Here is a 16,696-nt window from a genome sequence, read left to right as displayed (position 1 = left end):
CCTTGATATTAAAATCAGTTTCTGGAAAGAGAAAGAATGGTGGAGAGGTAAGTTCCATCTTTACTTTCAGCCTGTGTATGATTATAAATGATGAAAAAGAAGATCAAGTTCAGCATTCATCACACAAAAACATTCATGGCTGGAATCCTGTAGAGAGATTTATCTCCTTTTTCTGTGTTTTGCGATTTAAACAGAGTGAGGAAGTGATTAAACAATGCAAAAAATTCATGCTAAGATACTGATCACATAATGTGTGTTACTCTTCTGTAGAGTGTTTGCATTAAATTTTTTTTCTTTAACATTTATTTATTATTGAGAGACAGACACAGAGCGTGAGTTGGGGGGTGGGGCGTAGAGAGAGGGGGAGACACAGAGTCTGAAGTAGGCTCCAGGCTCTGAGCTGTCAGCACAGAGCCCGATATAGGGCTCGAACTCACAAACTGCCAGATCGTGACCTGAGCTGAAATCGGTCACTTAACCAACTGAGCCACCCAGGAGTCCCAGAGTGTTTGCATTTTAAAAGGGGTCTGAGGTGGGCATCCAACTAGAGTAAACAATTTGGGAAAATTTTTTGAATAAAGGAATGGACAATTGTAAAGTGCAAAGCAAAGATTGGGCACTGCCTTTCACGTTACATGAAGAGGGGAGAGACTAGTACTAAAACATTAATAAAATAAAACATGGAAAAATATTAAGAGAAAAAAAGCGCCTACTAATAAAATCAGTAATCTTCCCCCACTTGTCTGTAGCTGATTCTAAATTCTCCTCTATCTATGTATTTTCTTTCATGCCCTAGTGCCCAAACCTGACTACACATCAGAACTACTAGGGAAGTATGCAAATGTGTATTAGAGGGGTGCCTGGGTGGTTCAGCTGGGTAGCAGCCAGGTGGCTCAGTTGGTTAAGAATCCTACTTCAGTTCAGGTCATGATTTCATGGTTTGTGAGTTCAAGCCCCACTTTGGGCTCTGTGCGGACGGCTCAGGGTCAGATCCTGGACCCTGTTTTGGTTTATGTGTCTCCCTCTCCCTCTGCTCCTCCCGTGCTCATGCTCTGTCTCTCAATAAATAAATAAATAAATAAATAAATAAATAAATAAATAAATAAAATTGTATTAGAAAATAATAATTTTCATGGTAAAAAAATGTTCAAATGATTCAGAATAGCATTAAATATAATGTAAAACTCTGCCATCACTATTCCATTCCCCAAGAGTGTTTACTTTTACTTAATCTTCTCCCCTTCCTTCCTTCCTTAAATATTTATTAAGCACCTACTGTATACCAGGCACTGTTCCAATTGTGGGAATACAACAAATACCCCAGACAAGATCTTTGCCTAATGACAGTTATGTAACTTTGGAAATGAACAAATTAAAAAATATTATCAGATAGAAAGTAGAAAGTATGAAGAGCTACAGAAAAATAAAAGAGCATAATGGGCATGAAGTGACTGGGGATAGTAGGAACTAATTAAGCCAGAACTTTGAAAAATTTCGGTTTCAGTTTCTCCAGATGGTTGCTGCCATAATTCTGGGTGATAATGCTTGTAAGTCCATTTCCTGAATTATCATCTTTAGTCATTACCTACTGATTCCTTATCATGAAAGTTGAAGTATTTAGCTCTCCTATAATGGTTTCCTACTCTATCACACTTCTCCCAAGTGTTGTTAGTTTTATTATACTTTAGTCCTTTGATTGCCCTTTTAAAGTGAGCCACCATTCTTATTTAGTCAATTTGGACAGACTCTTTTGACTCTGCATTATAAAAAGTCTAGTATCCGGGCTATAACCTAGATGTACAAAATAAGTTTCTCTGAGATTTTTCTGAGTGATTTGGTAATCTATATTTAAAAATAGAAGCTCTCAGGGGCACGTGGGTGGCTCAGTTGGTTAAGCCTCTGACTCTTGGTTTTGGCTCAGGACATGACCTCGTGGTTTTGTGAGTTCGAGCTCTGCATTGGGCTTTGTGCTGACAATGTGGAGCCTGCTTGGGGTTCTCTCTCTCTCTCTCTCTCTCTCTCTCTCTCTCTCTTTCTCTCTCTTCCTTCTGCCCTTCCCCCACTCATTCTGTCTCTATCTCTCAAAAAATAAATAAATAAACATAAAACATTAAAAAAATAGACGATTCTCAGACAATTCTAATTTATATCTGATTGGAAACCACTGTCCCAGGCTACATCTTCTCTTCCTCCAGAAATTAAGGAGATCTGTCCTCCATGGTCTAACTCAGTGCTTCTTCATATTTCTGTAACTCACAGAGTTCACAGATATGCAACCCATATCAATATTTACAATATATTTAAAATTCTTAAACCATATATTTAAAATATATTTTTGCTTTAAATGAAGATATATTTTTTAAATATATTATTATTATTTTTTTACTTTAGGTGAACATATACGTAAGATATAAGATATATCCTTTCATGGTAGAAAGCCAAGTAACTGGCATGGTCTTGTTCAGGATAAGAAGGAAAATACATAGAAATAATGGAGAGTTGAATGTTTCTCAGAAAGTTCTCACTTTAGACAGTGAGGGCAGTAAGGAGCTCTACCTAAATAGCAATATTGTCAGTCAGGGTTTTTAGTTCAATCACAGAAGACTCTGATTGATTTTGAACAGAAAATGAATGTATTAAAAGAATTTCCAGGGGCTCACACAATCATGGAAGCTGGGCAGCAGCCAGGAAAGTTCTCTGGAATCACACAGCAGAGCTGATCCTGTCAGGACAGAGCCCAGGTACTGCAGTTTATACCATGGGCCCAGCTGACATCTGACTCTGTCCAGTGCAGCTGGTACTGCTGCCATTGTTTACCCAAGGAACCCCCATTACTACCTGTAACTGCCACTACTTTCAGAGAGTATCATCCAGTTCTGTGTTGTTCACATCACTAGTTATAGATGTAGTCCATGTAAGTGTGTCTGCATGGCACCCATGATACTTGGGTCTCTTCCCATATCCAGCCTCAAGGAAGGCTGAGAAGGCAAAGACCCAGCATTATCAGCTTCTCTGGTGGGGCCTATAAGGTGGACAATTCTCCAAATGAAAGAAGAATCAAGGGGTACCTGGGTGGCCCAGTCCATTGAGAATCTGACTTCAGCTCAGATCATGATCTCCCAGTTTGTGATTTCCAGCCCCACATCATGCTCACTGCTATGAGCCTGTCAGCACAGAGCCTGTAAAAGAAGAAGAAGAAGAAGAAGAAGAAGAAGAAGAAGAAGAAGAAGAAGAAGAAGAGAAGAAGAAGAAGAAGAAGAAGAAGAAGAAGAAGAAGAAGATGATTATTCAAGACACAGGATGGTTGAATGTCCACTATGGTGACTTGAGCTAAAGGGGAATTCAAGGAAGTACTGTGAAGAGTATGAATGCAATCCAAATATTTCATGAAGGCTGCCCAAAATTCTAGTGCTTGAAAGTGTTCCTTGAGCCCCAGAAGGTTTAGAACTATTTTTTTAAGCTTATTTATTTATTCTGAAAGCGAGAAAGTGAGAGCAAGTGGGGGAGGGGCAGAGAGAGAGGGAGAGAGATTCCCAAGCAGGCTCTGCCCTGACAGCAGGGGTCAAATCCATGAACCATAAGCTCATGATCTGAACAGAAAGAGTTGGATGCTTAACTGACTGAGCCACCCAGGTGCCCCAGAACTATTTCTTTAATCTATATATCTAGCCTAATCTTCTCCTTAAGGTCAAGCTGTAAGTAAAAGCACCTGGAAATGGGAACTGTGCCTTGTCTTGGCCTGTTACATCACTTGCATGGCAGTTGTAGAAACAACAACAATAAACCTACCTTATATCTGGATCTTTTGTGTGTGTGTGTGTGTGTGTGTGTGTGTGTGTGTGTGTGTGTGGCAGGGAAGGGTTGAGACTATACACTGCTCTCTTCAAAGACCTAAAATAGAGCAGAAAGTCTGGAAGGAAAAGATCATGTGTTATTCAGAAGATTGTATTAATTTTCTAGGATTGCCATTAAAAAATACCACAGACTGGGTGGCTTAGACAATAGAAAGTAGTTTTCTTAAAATGTGAAGGCAAGAAGTCCAAAATCAATGTGTTGGTGTATATATATATGTGTATATATATATATATATATATATATATATATATACATATATATATATATGTGTATATATATATATATTTTTTTTTCCCTCTCTGGGCACATCATTGGTGTCACTATGTGTCATAATCTCCTCATAAAGACACCAGGTTGGATTAGGGCACACCCAAATGGCTTTATTTAACCTTAATTACCTCCCTTCTGCAAATAGTCACATTCTGGTGGTTGGGGCTGCAACATATGAATTTAGTGGGGAAACAGGTAGGACACACTTGAGCCCATAACAATAGAACAGCACTGGAGGAATAATTGAGACTATCAGGTCTGAACCTTTCATTTTGGTAAACCAGCATTTGTTCACTCTTTTTGTCAGGACAGAAGCCTGGTTTTTCTCTATATAACTAACTCTGCCTACGCTCTTCAGGGGGAGTTGTCATCCCTGACTTCACGCATAGGCATTGCATTCTCCATATGGGGATTTGTCAGTGAAAAGCACACGATCCTATCAGAGCAATGAGATGCAAAGAGACCTACTTGGATAATAGCAAAGAGGCAGGTGCTCTCTCTGCTGGTACTGCAAGCAGTGAGGATGATGTGAGCCAGACCAGGGGTCACCATGTGGTGTCTCAGAACAAAGCTAACACAGTGCAAGGCAAAGCCACGTGATGGCAAATCTTGGTGACATTGTTCAAGTTCTTGCATAAAACTGAACCTGCTGGAATGATCCTTGGGCTGCTCAACAGTTAGCTTCCTTTTCTGCGCTAGCCTGTTTGAATTGGGTTTTCTGTCATACACTAGGCTTCTGAAGCATGTGCATCCTGTTAAGATGCAAACACTTTCATTTTAGAGAAGAGTGAAGAGACATGTGAAGAAATTTGAGTGTCCAAGAACCCACAGTGGGGAAACCTGGATTTGCAATCATTTGCTGTTTCCACATCTTTGAATACCCCATAGCACAGTTCTTTGCTCATTAACACTCAGTTGGTATTTGTTCAATGAATGAAAGAATACATTTTAATCTTAATTTAAATATTTTAATTTAGCTTTTTTTCCAAAAAAGCAGATACAGCCACAGAATTAATACCTTTGTATTTCTAACATTGCAAAAGTGATCTTCGAACATATTTCTTATCAAGATAGGATAAAGCTAATTTTAATGCTGAAGTAGGCTGATTTTGAATCCACTCTAGTGAGATGGTTTAATTAGGTAGGCCTATCCTACTCACCCTGTGTACTCCATGCAAATTAATAACCCTCAGCACGTGCTTTCCCTTGGCATTGCCAGGCTCCTGAAGCATGTGTGTCCTATCTCTGGGCCCACACCTTGCACTTGCACAAATGATTAACTACAGAGAGAGCTGGTTTCTCCTAAGTGGGGCTGCAGCACTATTTCTTAGAAGGAAAATAAATGGGTAAACCAGCACTTACCCAATCTAAGTGTATACAAATTTCAAATATCTGCTAGATATATATTATTTGTTCACTAATGTAAAAAGAAAGAAGAGGATTCTGGTTTAGAAGGGGATGTTGGTTTAGAAAAAATTAAAAAAATTTTTAAAAGCTAGACCATCACCACAGATAATGGAGAATTAGAAGGGCTGTATGTAAAACCTTTATTCCTCTCAAAAAGGAGAACAGAGAGAGATTAAAGAATATTCAGAAATCATCAGTAGGACTGCTGTTTCAGTCTTCTAAGTCTAACCATTTACTGTCTTGTACATGGTTTTATCAGTCTACCTGCCCTCCAAGGAGATAAAATAAATGAAATCAGCACTTTTTTTCAACTCCCTTGGCATAAATTATTACTTACTCTGAGCAAGATGACTGATGGTTTCTAAAGCTCTTTTAATTACATGCTAAACTGATTAGTGGCTGAAGGGAAGTCCTTTTAGAGCAATGAACTGAGATCATTCCAGGAATACTTGTGTGTTGGGGGACGAGGTGGGGGGAAGAGACATGTATTCTACTCCAGGAACAACAAACATGTGAAAGGTCCATACACTCCATCGGTAGGGGCCACCAGTACCCCAATTAATAATTGAAACTTGGCAAACATTTTACCTAAAGGTAAATTTTTTCACACCATTATCTGGGGTAACTTTATTTTTATTTTAGTATTTATTTATTTTGAGAGAGAGAGAAAGTTAGCAAGCAGGGGGGAACAGAGAGGGAGAGAGAGAATCCCAAGGAGGCTCCATATTGTCAGTGCAGAGCCCAACACCAGGCTCGATCCCATGAACTGTGAGATCATGACCTGAGCCGAAATCAGGAGTTGGACGCTTAACTGACTGAACCACCCAGGCACCCCTATCTGGGGTAACTTTAGAAGGAAGGACCAAAGGAGGGTGATTCAAATATTAAGTACCTTAAGCACAGAAATACCCCCTTGTTTCCTGTATAGGAAATAAACTAGTAGATTTAGAATGAGGGATTTTCAATACAACAGGCACTTTTCCCAACTAGAAGCATGTAAATGGGCTTCAGTCAGAACACAGAGTGAAGAATTGAGTTATTTTGATAATTAAGACTTCCAAGAGGGAATATCTGGGAAATTAAGGTAGGATATAGTTTTGGAAATCACATTTTCTCTAGAGAATGATCTGCTTTAAAAAAATTTTTATCGAATAGTATTGACTTGTTTTGGGGGATTTCCCGTTTTCTTAAAATTCATGCCGTTTATTCATAGAAGGGGTTTCAACCTTCCTAAAGTCAGGATAGTGGTAGAGAGTGTATTGTAGGAAGAAGTAGAAATCACATAAGGTTGCTGAATCCACTTAATTTTATGTTATCCTTAAAACAAAATTTTTGCCATGAAAAAAATAGCTGTTAAATGCCATAGTAGAATTCTAAAGATGGCCCCCCAAAATTCTTGCCCCTTGATTATTCAAACACTAAGTACTGCTGGGAAGGAACTTTTTAGATGGAATTAAGGTTACTGATTAGCTGATCTGAAAATAAGGAGATTATTCTGGAATATCTGGGTGGGCCTGGTATAATCACATGAGCCTTTAAGAGCACAGAAGGAAGATAAAAAGGCAGGAGGTGATGGATAGGTATATGGCTCTACACATTGTGGTGATGTTTTTATGGATATACATGTATACATTAAATATGTACAGCATTTTGTTTGTCAAAAAAGGTGGGGGGAAGCAGAGAAGGAAGGAAAACAAGAGTTAGATATGGTGGAAGAGGGGTGCAGAGGGGAAGGTGGGATATGAAGAAAAGGGGTGTCCTAGCGGTTAGACATGTGAGATGGATTTGACCTTGAACTTTGAAGAGGGATAACATGGCCCAAGAGCTAAGGAATGTGGGCAGTCTCTAAAAGCTGAGAAAGACCTTCCTGCGCTCAACAAACAGCAAGGAAATGGGGGCCTCATTCCTGTAGCAACATGGAGCTGAATTTTGCCAACAGTATGAATGATCTTGAAAACTGATTCATCCCCTGAGCCTCCAGAAAGGGACAAATCCCTGTTGATACCTTGATTTTGGCTTTGTGATACTCTAAGCATATAGTCAACCTGGACTTCTGACCTGCAGATACTGGGAGATAATACAATTGTGTTGCCTTAAGCCACTAAGTCTGTGACAACTTGTTGCAGGGAAAGCAAATGAATACAAATGCGAAGGAACTTAATACAGCCATATTAATTCTTCTCTCTTAGCACATTGGAAATGCTCAAAGAATGTCCTTAAAGCATTCTGATGCAACAAAACCAAAAACAAACACAACAAGCACAGTGATAACACTAGGCTTTCTGTGTATCCTCAGGAAGAAAAAATTCTATTCGTTTAGCAGGAAGAACATATACTTAAGAAAAGATAATTTGGGGTGCCTGGGTGGCTCAGTCAGTTGAACATCTGACTTCAGCTCAGGTCATGATCTCATGGCTCGTGAGTTCGAGCCCTGCATCGGGCTCTGTGCTGACAGCTCAGAGCCTGGAGGCTGCTTCTGATTCTGCATCTCCCTCTCTCTCTGCCCTAACTCACTCAACATTCTGTCTCTGTCTCTCTCAAAAATAAATAAACGTTAAAAAAAAAAGAAAATAAGAAAAGATAATTTGTCTCCAAAAATCCCACTTCTCAAATGGAGACTGTGGCAGTCATTTTAGAAACAACAGCAACAACGACAAAAACGAGTCCCCCTTTTCCCATTTCCTTCTTGTCTATACTGCACTTAACATTTTGTTTGCCAAAAGTAGCCGCCTACTGTGATTTTGCTGAAGAATACTCATCAAGAGATTTTTTGAGTCTTAGATTTAAGTCCTGATTCTGCTGCTTCTTAGCTGAGTGGGTTTGGGAAATTGGCGTTTCCATGTCTTGGCTCTTTTTATGGGTAAGATGAGGCCAGCAATGTTGAAATAACTGAAAGAAATAAAGTGTTTTCAAACAGTGCTTGTCACATAGTAGGCTTTCGTACAAACAATAGTGATTTTTTTTTGTATAAGCAAGTCTTTTTTTTCTTTGGCTACTCAGTCTTATTCTAGATTCTAGTCCAGTTTAAATTGTATGTTGTGAAGAACATTTCTCAAATGTCCTATATTGATTCTTCTTCTCCTTTTTTTTTTTTTTGACCATTTGTAACTGAGGAGTTTCTTTTGATATTTGATAATGACTGTTATTTTTCCATTCTGATTATAAACTCTTTTACACATGAACCATAAGGTATACAGTAGGCTCTCAATAAACATATGCTTGTAGTTTTAAAATGTTATCAATGTAGTTTTCACTCTGCTTTGCTATCAATGTCTGTGGACAAATGTGCTTTATTTTTCCTGCACCAGGTATGCCAAAAAATGTAAAGAAAATAATCCATCCTCACTGGACATGCAGCCAAGTCCCCCAGCTACAGTGCCAGCAATCTCAAGAGAGAGACTAATCTTGAAAGAATGCCAGCATAATTTTGCAGGCCCATGAGATTTGGCTTGTTCAGATAAGTTTTCGATAAGCATCTGCACTTTTGGTGGCCTATCCAAATCCAATCCACACAGCCAGCCTAGAGAGCGTCATCCATCACCACGCTGGCACTAGTGAGAATTTGTCCTGATGGGGATTTATTGCAGGAAATAACCCTTCTTTTTTGTAAAATGATTTGTTTCAAATCCAGGCATCTTTACTCCTACGGAAAACTCCAGTGGCGAGATGCACAGCTTTCTGAGTTTTTGCTGTGCATTTTAATTGAGCTCCCTCTCAATCACTGACTAACATGTTTCAGTGCATTGCAGAGGAGATAAGAGGGAAAATCTGATTCACCCTTAGGGAGGATTTCATAAGGAAATTGGAAATTTCTTCAGAATTATTGATCAGTACCTGTCCTGAGCATAATTATACTCAAATGTTTTCTTTTCCTATTTCATGCATTTATAGGACATTTCTTTCTTACTTCACTCATATGTCTCTATCCTTTCTTGAAGTTTCATTATTTCATAACTTCCCAGTGGCATTTTGTCTTCTTTACTCATAAAGCATCGTTAGAAATGTATTCTGTATAATCTCAGTATTTCTTTTTTTTTAATATTTATTTATTTTTTTTGAGAGATAGAGAGACAGAGTACAAGTGGGGAATGGGCAGAGAAAGAGGGAGACACAGCATCAGAAGCAGGCTCCAGGCTCTGAGCTGTCATTACAGAGTCCGATGTGGGGCTCAAACTCACAAACCATGAGATCATGACCTGAGCTGAAGTCAGATGCTTAACCGACTGAACCCCCCGGGTGCCCCCTCACTATTTCTATATTCAATTCACCTTTATCATTTCATCACTTCTGATGGGTGGCCTGCACTGGCTATTCTTCCAGGAGGTCAGTGGTCATTTGGATCTTCAAGTGGGTACACAAAGCATCTGTGGGTTCTGCGGCTTGAGGCCCTGGAGAGGAACCTCTTTGCCAAGGGATGCTTGATAGTTTGGAATGGTTTTTGAAGCTACTGGATGCTTCCTTTTTTTATGTGGAGTTTATTAGTTTCTTCATACTGCTATCACAAATTACTAAAAACTTGGTAGCTTAAAATACCACACATTTATTCTCTTCCAGTTCTGGAGGTTAGAAGTCCAAATTAGTTTCATTGGACCAAAAACAAGGTGTTGATAGCCTCATACTCCACCTGGAGGATCCAGGGGAGAATCTTTTCTTGCCTCTTCCAGATTCTGGTGGTTGCTGGCATTCTTTGCCTTGTAGCCACATCACCCCAGTGTCAGCCTCCACAACACACTGCCTTCTCTTCTGTCTATAGTCAAGTCTTCCTCTGCCTCTGTTTTACAAGAACATATATGATTGCAGTTAGGGGCCACCTGGATAACCAGGAGAACCTTTTCATATCAAGATCTTTAACTTAATTGCATCTGCAAAGACCTTTATTCCATATAAGATAATGTTCATAGGTCCCAGGGATTAGGACCTGGATATCTTTGGGGGCCATTAGTCAGCCTACCATATAGTGATAAAAAATCCCAACACTTACCTTTTCAGTTACCTAAGATCAAGACAGTAACTCTCATTTCCTTTTGTATCCATTCATAGTGTTACTGATTTACACATAGAAGAGAACAACAGGAAAGCTCATCAATTAAACGAGCAAACACATAGAAAAACTAATGGAAGTTTGGCTGTACCTGTCATGCACATGTGAGACCTGTGACAAATGTTTTTCTCTGCACTTTCCTTGTTGGTTGTTTTGCTTTCTCCTCATTCTTCCATTTCATAGTCCTCTGTTCATCAGCCTTCATCAATTCTCTCTTCCTTCCCTCTTCCTCCTTTCCCTCCTTCCCCCCTCCCTTCCTCCCTCCCTTCCTTCCTTCCTTCCAACTATATTTCTCCTAGCCTATAAAACAATTGGATGGAAATGAAGTATACCTGATTGTTACTGGTTGTTTTCATAGCTAACTTAGATTATTGGCATACTCAACTAGGAAAACATAAATAAATACTGAGGCCAAACAACTGAGTTAAATATGAAAAATTTGGTCACCCATCTAGAAGTATCCACACTTTTGAAGGCTTTACTGGGCTTTAAAAATACATTTCCAGGTGTTGTTTAAAATGTTCATTCTCCAAGGTTTGGCATACAGCTTCAGTTTGCCCTTGTGGATTCTCCACTGATGATGATGAATAGAACAGTTTCTGAAACTCAAATTAAAAGTAAACATTAGGCTTCTCATGTGTAACCAATGAGTTGTGGCCAATTATATCAGGACATTTGTGTCCTTCAGTGTTACCAGGTGCATTCAGGTGGTGTGAGGTCAGGAGATAGCAATAGGATCAGGCTATTTAGTACTAACTACTACTGATTTAAATCCAGAGAACTACACCCAGCTCTCAACTATCCATGCTAATCGAGGATCCAGGAGGCATGGAGTAATGAAAACCAGAATGATAATAGTGATAATAAAAAATACATCCTAACTATTGCTTTGAATATCTTCTACCATTTAACCATAGGTTAAAAAAAAAGGAGTAGAATAGGTTGAATTATCTGTTCTTTCCTTTGGAAATTCCAGGTAAGATTTAGCAAGTATAGTGCTGGTTACACCAGAAGTTCCAGAGGGTTATGTAGGCAATGGGGAAGTTGTTTGGCAATTTTCCCTACGTGGGCTTGTTTCATTGTTTCATAGTCTACCTTCACGGCTGCTTTTACTTACCAATAGTAGTAACATGTTAGTTAAGATGCCATCTTAATATATGAGGGTCACTTCCTTAAGGGTAGTTTAAGATCTTTGCTCCAGCATAAAATGCTGGTTCCAGGGGCTTCTGAATGTTCCTGTCTCACTCTGAACCCTACTGAGATGAGGACTCCTGGTTGGTTGGTACCCACTGTTAGTTCCATTAGGTGAGGAGAGGCAGATTTGTTGATCTCCTGGGGAATCTGAAAGTTTGGTCATATCCCCTCCAAACATGGATTGGTGATATGCCACCTGTTTTCATTGTAAAGCTTTGAACCTATGATAAATGCCACAAACTTGCTTTTGAACCCGGAGCTTGTTTTCAGTATTTCTAAGCAGCTTATGAGGCTCCTGGTTAAGTTTGAGCTTCCCAGATCTTATTTTTTTTGTTTCCATAAACATTCTAAAGGCATTCCCCATCCAAATTCTGCTCTCATATCAAAATTCAACTCAACTATTTCTCAAAATCTTATTCAGTCTCTCACAATGGAGATGAGTTTTCTTCCTGACATTCACTTTGGTCTACCATTTGATTGATGATTAGTATAAACGACCTTCTTGGAAAAGCTCTCCCTTACTTTTCTGCAATCAGCTATTCTTTCTTTTATTGTTTTAGTGTTTTACATTTATGTAGCAGGCTGCATTGATAGGAGTTCAATGCCCAGAACAAAGGATATTATCTTGCTTGGGGCTCTAGTGGTCAAATCATTCTGAAGTATTAGGTTTAGTTTGGTCCTTTCTGAGTGACATTGACAAACTAGAGCATGTGTGAAGGATGATGACTGGGAAGCACAGAGTCCGCAAACTATGATGTAAAGAAAACCATCAAAAGATCTGAGACTGTTCAGCCCAGAGCAGCAGTATCCAAAGTGTATTCCTATGGAACTGCACTTCCCCCAACAATTCCAGTTAACTTTTGTTATTGTTTGTTCAATTGTTCATCTTCCTTACTAGATTCTAAGCTTTGAGATGGCAAGAATCATTTCTCTTTTGTCTACTATAGTGTTTTCAGCACATATCACAATGCCTGGTGCAAAATAGATGTTAATAAATATTTGTCGAGTGGGTGAATGAATAGGCAGATTTTTCCATCAAATCATAAATCTGTATGATGTTAATAGGGAGAAATTGGGAGAAATTAGATTTCTTTGGTCAAATAGGCTTGAAAAGTACTTGGTACAGTGAATTTAGATGGGTTTCCTTGCTGCTGGAAATCTCAGAGCTCTTTAAAAAAGCGTGCTTTCAAGATAATATTAGAATATTTTCTAATTTCTGTTTTCTAAATGTATCTCATCTTGGAACGCTTGATTTTCCCCTCCGTGAAACATCCCAGGACAATACTTCCAATAAAAAAAAGAGGACAGAGAATATGATAGGGGGCTTTAAATGCAGGAAAGGCTATTATTTGTAAAGGAAGACCTGAAAAGAATTAGCAAGTAGAAATTTATAAGGGTGCATTCTTTGATTTAGCATAAAGATCTTGTTAAAAATCAAAGCAGGACAAACATGGAGTAGACAGGCTCTCAGGTAGGGAATTATCTGTTCCTGTTTAAGCAGCTTTAAGCAGGGAGAGTTGCAGGAGTTGAATTATCCATCAACCAAAAGATTGTGTTAGGTGACCTCCAAAGTCCTTCCAAAGCCAAAGCTATAGTATTCTGTGGTTTCTCTCTCTCCTTCATTTACAAATTCTTTGCTAAGAAGACATTGTTTTCTTCTTCAACACACATATCTCCTCACCCAGTGCTTTGTTTTATGGTGGACATTTAATAAGCATTTGCATTATTATTTGATTGGTCTATAGATTTTTATAGAATTTAAAAAATTATAATGGAGACATATTGGTTATAACATGGAAAACTTCTATATGCAAACTCATTTCCTTATAATTAGAAAGAAGACAACATTAATAGGAAGCCTGTCTTGTGGAAATGTACAGAAATGTGCAGTTTAAGGGTATGGTATAATTACTGATGCTATCTTACTATATTTCTTCTTCTACAACCCCCGATCCAAAATCCTCACTCCATTTTACCTGCGAACCTTGACTCATAACAAATGAGTTGTAATCATTTGGATGACTTTGTTGTGAAATTTGAAAGCATATTGAATGATTCAGACATTGTAAGCTAATTATCTACAACTGTTAGACTGAATGTAGGGGGATATTCTTTTATTTGGCTTTTGCTGTTTATATGTTTCTGTTATTTTGCTTGCCATCTGGCCCAACGATAACACGTTGGGAAGTTAGGATGTATACGGCGGCTGAGTTCCTTGGTGTCAGAATCAGACTAGTACTGTGTTCTTCAGACATTTTTATATTATTCTTCTTGCTTCAGGTTTCCACGCTATTTGCTGCTGCTATCTGTGTGTGTCCAGCAATTAGTTCTTATTGAACTATTCAGAGTTGGTTTCTGTTATTTGCTACTAAATGAACAATAACTAACACAATGTGTTTGCATGAGGGCCCTGGGCATTGAGGGTATAAGGAATAAGAGGGTATAATGCTGTGCAATAGAAATAGAACACCAGTCACACATGTAATTTATAAATTTCTAGCAGGAATATTAAAAACAGAAAGAAGCAGGGATGCCTGGGTGGCTCAGTCGAGTTGAGTAACTTCAGCTCAGGTCATGATCTCCTGGTTCGTGATTTCGAGCCCTGTATTGGGCTCTGGGCTGACAGCTCACGGCCTGGAGCCTGCTTTGGATTCTGTCTCTCCCTCTTTCTCTGCCCCTCCCCTGCTCTCTCTCTCTCTCTCTCTCAAAAATAAACACTAAAAAAATTAAAAAAAAAAACAAAAAAGCAGTTAAAGTTAATTTTAATAATATATTTAATTTATCCAACGTATCCTAAAAAGTATCATTTCAACCTATAATCATTGTGTAAAATTATTAATGAGATGTTTACATTTAAAAAAAATCTGAAGCCTCTATAATTCAGCACATATTTTTACACTTAGAGCATCTCAGCTCCTCTGCTAACTTTTCATCAGAGATAATTGATCTCTATTTACATTTTATAAAGCCTACAGTTAAAAAGTAGATTCATTTACCTAAGTTGTTCCAAACATACTAAAAAGGTGTTCAATAACCAAATTGAATACAAAACAATAATTTACATGTCATCCCTCAGTCACACCAGCCATATTTCGAAGGCTACCCTTACTGGACACCACAGGGATAGCACCTCAGTTTTAGCGGGTCCTCTAACAAGTGGAAAACCTAGATGGCTCCATAAACCCTGGTTTCTTTTACTTTCCTCTCTTCCAAAACCTCACCCTCTGCCATGCTTTCCTGTATAGATCAGGATCCAGCCAGGAAAATAGAATACCTCGGGTGGTACGAGATATTGCAAACAGACAGGATTTAACACAGAGCATTCATTACATAGGTGTTAATGGGCTGAAGGCAGAAAGGGAATGCTGAGATAATAACAGCAAGCAGCTACTACCATGGGGATGGAGGGAAAATAAAGCAAAGATGTAGAGTCACCAGAAACAAGGAGACTGGGAAGGAAGCTCCATCCAGATGGTGTTCAGATTTCCCATGAGCCACCTGGATGCTGCTGTGCCGGTAAGGGAGGGCACCCAGGCTGGTCTGGGGGGCTGTAACCAAACGTGGGGGCTGGCACCAGCCTCCACTGCTACAGTGACCTGACAAAACAGGACAAATAGGACGGAAGAAGTCTTTATGCCTCTTCCCATCTTCTGTGTTCACTCTTGTGCTTCAGCTGGACCTGATGGAAACCAGTTTGTAGAATTGCATCTTCAGCTTCATAAGCAGAGGATAGAAGAGTAGACACAGTGTGGAGAAAAAACAGGGAAATAACTGGCATAGGCAGGTTGGATTGCTCACCCTTCCTTCAACATAAGCACTCCTTAACTTAACCTGGATGGTTCCCTCAGTTCAACCACAGAGTCCTGGCTGGGATCTTGCCTTTGGCTTTGGTGGTACCTAGTTGGAGCCCTTTGGGAAAAAAGACTTCTTGGGTTCATATGAGGGTTTTTTTTCCTGTTTCAAGTTTTTATTTAAATTCTAGTTAGTTAACATACAGGGTAACATTGGGGTCAAGACTAGCTCTAGCTACCTAGATCTAGACTAAAATAAGTCCAGGGCTCAGATCATTTTGAAATGGTTTCAAACTGGCCTGGTATTAGTAAGTGTTTGGACCTCAACAGGAGAATATTTTTGCTATACCAGACCTTGTATGGCCAATTCTACTTTTAGGGGCAGCTTTATTTTTACAAATGGTACCATGTGCCCTTCACTATGTTTCATAGCCTTTGTGGATTTTGTTACACCTTCCTACAAACGGGCACAAAGAGAATTATCAGTTGGCATATGTTCTTTTTATGGGAGAGGGAAATCACATTTCTTTCTATCTAAAAATGAGGCTTTTAAAAAAATGTTTAATTATTTTTGAGAGAGAAAGAGACAGAGGGAGGGAGAGAGAAAACATGCATCGGGGAAGGGGCAGAGAGAGAGGGAGAGAGAAAATCCCAAGCAGGCTCCTCAAATTCAGTGCAGAGCCTGACACGGGGCTGGATCCCACGAATTGTGAGATCATGACCTGAGCCAAGATCGAGTTGGACATTTAACCGACTGAGCCACCCAGGAGTCCCCCAAAATGAATTTTAAGTGAACACACTTGTGTCTTTATCTCTGAAGTTTGTGATTGTGCAGAGCACTGTAAAGAGGTCTTTAATATGTCTCTTATTCTTGAAGGGTAAGATTCTAGCTTGCTTGTGCTTTTTTTTCTCTGGAAGGGAGATAAATGGAGGGGGAGACCATCTAATGAGGCGGCAGTAACTAAATGCAGGACGAGGGACGAGCAAATTACAGAGAAGCACCCATCTACATGCCTCAACTCAGAGACACATTTCCCCATTCACATTCCAAGGCAAGTGGGATTATTTTTATAAGAAAGATATATTTGTAGAATTAAAGCTGCATATGTCTGAACTCTTTCCAAAACCATGTAGTCAT

Source organism: Prionailurus bengalensis, chromosome B4 (assembly GCF_016509475.1).
Source record: "Prionailurus bengalensis isolate Pbe53 chromosome B4, Fcat_Pben_1.1_paternal_pri, whole genome shotgun sequence".
NCBI classification, from domain to species: Eukaryota; Metazoa; Chordata; class Mammalia; order Carnivora; family Felidae; genus Prionailurus; species Prionailurus bengalensis.
The sequence above is the reverse complement of the archived record's forward strand: the minus strand, read 5'-3'. Positions refer to the sequence as shown.